Below are 6,300 nucleotides of genomic sequence, written 5' to 3'. Positions count from 1 at the left end.
TTGGTATCTCATTCTGGACTTCATTTGTATTTCCATGGTTATTAATAAATTTGAGCATGTCTTCAAGTGTTTATCGGCCATATGCGTTTCCTCTGAGATTTCCCTGCTCATGTGTCTTGCTCATGTATCTCACTCACGTATCATGTATTTTTCTATTTGATTGTCTTTTTCTTATCGATTTGGAGGGGTTCATATAAAGAAATAAAAATCCTTGAATATATATTACAAATATCTCCTCCCCATTTATAGCTTGTCTTTTCACTTTCTTTAAGATGATTTATGAATAGAAGTTTTTAACTTTAATACTAGGGAACTTCAAAAAGTTCATAAAAAGTAGAATTACAAGATTACATGAATCTTTCTATGAGCTGCTGGATGTACCCTCGTATAGTCAAATGTACCAATCTTCTCTTTCCTAGATAGTACTTTTTTTGTGTCTTGTTTAAGAAAAGTTTCCTAATCTAAGATGAGAAAGATATTTATCTATACTTCTGTGATAGTTAATTTTATGTGTCAACTTGAGTAGTCTAGGGAGTGCCCAGATATTTGGTTAAACATTATTTCTGGGTGTGGTTGTGAGGGTGTTTCTGGATGAGATTAACATTGAAATTGTATACTGAGAAAGCAGATTTCCCTCCCCAGTGTGGATGGGTCTAATTCAACCCATTAAAGGCCTGAATAGAATTAAAAGTCTGAGTAAGAATTCTTTCTCTCTGCCTGTCTTTGAGCTGGGACATCAGTCTTCTCTTGTCTTTGGACTGGAACTATAGCATCAGCTCTCCTGGGTCTTCAGCTTGCCTACTGCGGATCTTGGGATTTTTCTATTTCCATAATCATATGAGCCAATTCCTTATAATAAATCTATCTATCTACACACACACACACACACACACACACACACACCCTATTGGTTCTGTTTCTCTGGAGAACTCAGACTAATACAACTTCTATTAAGAGATACACACACACACACACACACACACACACACACACCCTATTGGTTCTGTTTCTCTGGAGAACTCAGACTAATACAACTTCTATTAAGAGATTTGCATTTGACATTAAGTTATTAACCCAACCCAAGTGAAATTGAATTGTGTATTGTTTGAAGTGGGGATCCAATGAATTACTTTTCCATACAGATAATCATTTTCCACCCTTTTCTGCTTATCTGCCATGCTGCCTCTGTTACACATCCAAGTTCCACACATAAATTTGTTTTTGAGCTCTCTAGTCTATTGCACTGATCATCTTCTCTCTCTGACCCAGCACCACGTGGTCTTGATACTATACCTTCTTAATAAACCCTGATATCTGATAGGGCAAATCACACCTCTTTATTCTTCTTCTTCAGAAGTGTTTAAGGTAATTAATGAGATCTTTTAGTACCCAGTTTGGAACTTTTAATGCCATTTCCAATCAAAAGCACCCCGGATCCTTGGAAAAATGACTATTTTCAGGTCTGGTACAGAAAAAGTATAAAATGAATTGAAATACTTTCTTATATTAGAAAGCAATAAAATCACAAAATATTCCTGGATTTTTGAAGGACCCAGCAGCCACCTAAAGAGAAAAATAGGAAAATAGAGCATAAGTAGAATAATAGTGTCAATGGATTAAAATACACTAAATATGTCTAAATCTATGAGTTTATAATGACTCTAAAAAGCCCTTATTAGTCACCTTTGAAATATGCTAGGGAATCAAATCATTTACTTTTATTTTTTATTGAGTTAAAAAGACACATAGTAAAGTGCGTCTTAAATGTATAGATCTTAATATGCACAATCTAAAGCATAATCTTAAAGGTATAGATTAATGAAATTTTACATTTACATGCAGCTATGTAACTGTCACTCAAAAAAAGATATGGAACAGTGTTTCTCAAACCTTAGTGTGCATATGAGTCACCTGGTAAATCTGTTAAAATGTAGATTCTGTTTCAATAGGTCTATGATGGGACCTCAGATTCTGCATTTCTGACAAGCTCCCAGGTGGTGCTGATGCTGCTAGTCTGTGGGCTACAGTCTGAGAGGCAAGGGCACACTTCATTGTAGCCTGTAGCAGTAGTTTGTTCTTTCTTATTGCTGCATGATTTTCCACTGTATCAATATTCTACAATTTATTTACTTATTTTCCCCATTGATGGACATTTTTGTTATTTTCAGTTTAGGGCCATTGTGAATTAAGTTGCTATGGGCATTGTTGTTCATGTCTTTTGGTAGACATATGCACTCATTTTGGGGGAGTATATATCTAGGAGTAGAATTGCTGGGTCATAGGGTAGGCATATGTTTAGCTTTCGTAGATACTGCCAAAGAATTTTCCAAAATGGTTACACCATTACACTCTTATCGGTAATATGTCAGAGTTCTAGTTGATCTAGATTGTTGATCTTTTAAAATTGTAGTGTTGTGTTGGGTGTGTGGTGGTATCCTATCGAGGTTTTCATTTAATTTCCTTCATGAGCAGTAATGTCTAACACCATTTCATAGGTTTATTGGCCAGTTAGTGATCCTGTTTGGAGAATGCTTATTCAAGTTTTTTCAACCATTAAACTTTTCGTCTTGTTTGCTTTTTATTGATTTGTAGGCATTCTTCATATATTCCAGATATGAGTTCTTTATTGGGTACATGTATTGCAAATATTTTCTCCCAGTCTGTGGTTTTTTTGCTCTTTTAATGGTGTCTCTTGATGAACATAAATCTTTAATTTTAACATATTCCTCTGGAATATCTTCTTCTGGAAGCTTTAATGTTTTACCTTTCACATTTAGGTCTATGATCCATGTTGAATTGCTTTTTTGTGGTTAAGATTTTCTTTTTCTTCCACTTTTAGATGTCAAGTTCATTTTTTTCCCCAACTCATTATTTTTAAAACTGAAAATTAAAGGGAGCAAATCAAGTGTTTTTTCCTGTGAAGTGTATATTAAGGTAACAAAATAGAGATGGAAAATTTCTTTTTAGGGCTGGCCCGTGGCTCACTTGGGTGAGTGTGGTGCTGATAACACCAAGGCCACAGGTTCGGATCTCTATATAGGGATGGCCAGTTAGCTAACTTAGGAGAGTGTGGTGCTGACAACACCAAGTCAAGTGTTAAGATCCCCGTACTGGTCATCTTTAAAAAAAAAAAAGAAAATGTATTTTTATACAAATGTTCCAGCTAATAAATTAGGAGAGAATTATATAATTTGTAACCACCATTTTGTAATCTCTTATGCATAAAAGAGACATCATAAAAAAAGAGATGATCAGATATGATTTATCTACTAATGGAAATATACATCAACACCTATGAAGAAATCTTACCCCAAAATTGAATTTGTATCTCATCAAACCACCAGATTGAATTACCAATTTACAGGAAATATAGGGGATAGAGAACTGTGATAAATAACTCCACAGCAAAATCCGAACTGTGGGGAATTCTCAGAATAAACAATCTATTTCTTCAACAAATAAATTTGCTGAAAAGAAAAAAGGGAGGAAGGGAATGTGACATCAATTGGTTACAGTGTATGAGAAGAATCAGAGAAATATAATTGGATATTTAACTAGATATTTGATGATACTAAGGAATTATTGTTAAATTTCTTAGATGTAGTAGTGGTATTGTGAATATGTTTAATAGAAAAGTTTTTGTATTATAGAGATACATACTAAAATATTTATTAATAAAATATTATGTCTACGATTATCTTCAAAATAATACAAAGAGAGGGGAGTGGAAGATATATACTAAACAAAGTTGGCCATGAGTTTATAACCATTAAATTTAGGTAACAGACACAGGGGAGGATATTATACTATTCTCTCTTTTTTGTTTTGGTATATGTTTGAAATTTTTCATAATAAAAAGTTTTAAAAAGTGTCTTAGTCATCCCTGGCTCTTTACTTTCCCATATTAATTTTAGAATCAGGTTATCAAATTACATTGTGTTTTGGTTGAAATTACATTAAATCTAGAGATGAATATGGGAAGAATTGACATAAAATTATAATTTTCTATCCATAAATATGAAATATTTCTCCATTTGTTAATTCTTTTTAAATGGCTTTCAGTAAATATTTACATTTTTATGTTCTTGTACTAGATTTAGTATTAAATATCTAAAATTTTTGTAGCTATTGTAAATAATTTTTGTAATATTGTAAATATGTACTTTAAAAAATTACATATTTTATTATTGTGCTAATATATAAACATGCAAATAACTTTTGTATATTGATCTTTTATTCAGACACCTTGCTAAATACAAGAACTCCTAGCAATTTTAGATTCTTTTCTATTTTTTAGATAAACAATTATGTCATCTGAAAATAATGATGGTTTTATTTATCTCCTTTTCAATCTTTACATGCATGCACCTAAAAAAGTAGCCTTAAAATATGTAAAGAAGGGCCGGCCTGTGGCTCACTCGGGAGAGTGTGGTGCTGATAACACCAAGGCCATGGGTTCGGATCCCATATAGGGATGGCCGGTTAGCTCACTTGGGAGAGCGTGGTGCTGACAACACCAAGTCAAGGGTTAAGATCCCCTTACCGGTCATCTTAAAAAAAAAAAAATGTAAAGAACACTTGATACAATAGATAAGAAATAGACAAATCCACCATCACAATGGGAGCTCTCAAAACATTTTCTTAAATTGTTCGTAGGTAAAGCGAATAAAAATCCAGCAAATATATTGAAGATATAAACAATGAAATTGAACAACAGAGGCTTGACATATACATAATTCTCCTTCCTTTAATTAGAGATTATAAAATCTTCTCTAGAATTGTCTTAGTTATGCTATTGCTGCACAAACTCAGTAGTGTAAAAACAATAAACGTTTATTATATCTCAGTTTCTGTGGGTCAGCAATTCAAGGGTGGCTTAGCTGGGTGATTTTGGCTCAAGATTTCTCATGAAATTCAGAGAGATGTTGTCAGGAGCTGCAGCCATCTGATGGCTTGACTGGAGCTGGAGGATCTGCTTCCAAACTGACTAGCTCACATAATTAGTAAGTTGGTGCTAGCAGATGGAAGGAAGCCTCAGTTCCTCCCTATGTAGGACTGCTTGAGTGTCTTCTTGACATGGCAGCTGGCTTCCCAGAGTGAGCAAACTCAGACAGCAAGATGGAAGCTGCAATGTGTTTTACGACCTGGACTCAGGAGTTACACACTGTCATTTCTGCAACATCTTACTGGTTGTACATATTAGCCCTATTATGCAATGTGCGAGGGGACTACACAAGGCTGAACATACCTTGAGGCAAGGATAATCGGGGGCCACCATGAAGGCTAACCGCTACAAGCATACATGGAACTTTTTGAAACATTGATTATATACTAGTTGCAGAAAAAAGGTTCAACAAATTTCAAAAAAGAAATATGATACAGGCAAGATTCTTTGATCACAATTTAATTAAGTTAGAAGTTAATATCATAAGGGCTGGCTGGTTAGCTCAATTGGTTAAAGCATGGCCTTGTAACACCAATGTCAAGCATTTGGTTCCCTGTGCCAGCCAGCTGCCAAAAAAATAAAAAATAAAAAATAAAGTTAATAACAAAAATATAAACCAACTATTGCTATTTGGAAATGAAAAACACATTTCCAAATAACTCACAGGTCAAAGAAGAAATCATAATGAGAAAATTTAAATGCTTAGAATTAAATGATAAAGAAAACATGTGCGATGCGGTGAAAATGTTTTTCCAGGATAGTTTACAGCTTTATATATTTGTATTAAAAAAGAAGAAAAGCTAAAAATTAAGTAAGTAAGTTTCCACTTTAAGCAGTAACTTAAAGAATGAGAAACCCAAAGAAAGTAGAAGGAAGTATATGATAAAAATAAGAGCAGAAATCAATAAATTAGAAAAGATACAATACAGAAGATCAGCAAAGCTAAGAAGCTAAGCACTTTATTCTTTAAAATGATAAATATATGGACAAAATCTTTGGCAATGTGAATCAAGAAAAAAGAGAGAAGGCATAAATAAATATTATGAAGGGAACATAATTACAGATGAAGCAGAGATGTAAATAAGAGAATTTTATCAATAACTTTATGGCAATACATTTGAAAACTTAGAAAAAACAGGGCCGGCCCGGTGGCGCACTGGATAGTGCGCCGCTTGGGAAGCGTGGCGGCACTCCCGCCCGAGGGTTCGGATCCCACATACAGACTGGTTCCCACTCACTGGCTGAGTGAGGCGCGGGAGCAACACCAAGGGTTGCAATCCCGTTGCCGGTCCCCGGTCCGGTACGGGGGCAACACTGAGGGTTGTGATCCGTTGCTGGACACGGAAAAAGACAAA

At 34.5% G+C, this 6,300-nt stretch overlaps 1 long non-coding RNA gene across 1 annotated transcript in view; it reads right to left on the bottom strand.

The window, feature by feature from the left end:
• Positions 1–1,449: 1,449 nt before the first annotated feature.
• Positions 1,450–6,300, bottom strand: part of LOC103600908 — a 13,305-nt gene continuing 8,454 nt past the window's right edge. Inside the window, exon 3 of the long non-coding RNA XR_551422.1 lies at positions 1,450–1,563. This is a non-coding gene — a long non-coding RNA (uncharacterized LOC103600908). The remainder of the gene's footprint in view (positions 1,564–6,300) is intronic.

Source organism: Galeopterus variegatus, unplaced genomic scaffold, assembly GCF_000696425.1.
Source record: "Galeopterus variegatus unplaced genomic scaffold, G_variegatus-3.0.2 Scaffold106, whole genome shotgun sequence".
In the NCBI taxonomy this organism is placed as follows: Eukaryota; Metazoa; Chordata; class Mammalia; order Dermoptera; family Cynocephalidae; genus Galeopterus; species Galeopterus variegatus.
The sequence above is the reverse complement of the archived record's forward strand: the minus strand, read 5'-3'. Positions and strand labels throughout refer to the sequence as shown.